Source organism: Poecilia latipinna, unplaced genomic scaffold (genome assembly GCF_001443285.1).
Source record: "Poecilia latipinna isolate Pla-1442-1.1 unplaced genomic scaffold, P_latipinna-1.0 Scaffold2889, whole genome shotgun sequence".
Taxonomy (NCBI): Eukaryota; Metazoa; Chordata; class Actinopteri; order Cyprinodontiformes; family Poeciliidae; genus Poecilia; species Poecilia latipinna.
The window spans coordinates 117,853-118,458 of NW_015115505.1; positions in this window are offsets into that span (position 1 = coordinate 117,853).

Sequence of the window (606 nt, forward strand, 5' to 3'; positions counted from 1 at the left end):
TCCGAATGACATCCCAATGTCAGTGCTGTAGATCCTGGTGGTGTGGATCTACAGTGATGTCATCCATGTAGAGGAGGTGACTGATTGTGGCCCCATTCTTAAGTCGGTATCCGTAGCCAGTCTTGTTGATGATTTGGCTGAGGGGGTTCAGGCCTATGCAGAACAGCAGTGGGGACAGAGCATCTCCTTGGTATATGCCACATTTGATGGACACTTGTGCAAGTGGTTTGCGGTTGGCTTCAAGGGTAGTTTTCCACAGCCCCATCAAGTTTGCAATGAAGGCTCTTAGAGTCCTATTGATGTTGTACATCTCTAAGCATTCAATGATCCAGGTATGTGGCATTGAGTCTTGTAATCAATCCAAGCGGTGCACAGGTTGGTGTGTCGGGTTTTGCAGTCTCGGGCGACTGTGTGGTCTACAAGGTGTCGTGAAAACTGGCATAAAGGGGTGAGATCTCTCCAGGTACACACAGAAAACGGAGCATAAAGGCCTGGGAAATAACAGTAATCTTGCATATTGATTTAATGATGATTAAAAGATGGATGAAACTACATACATATGTAATGGTTGGAATAATCTGTAATGTACGTTTGAAATGTGTATTC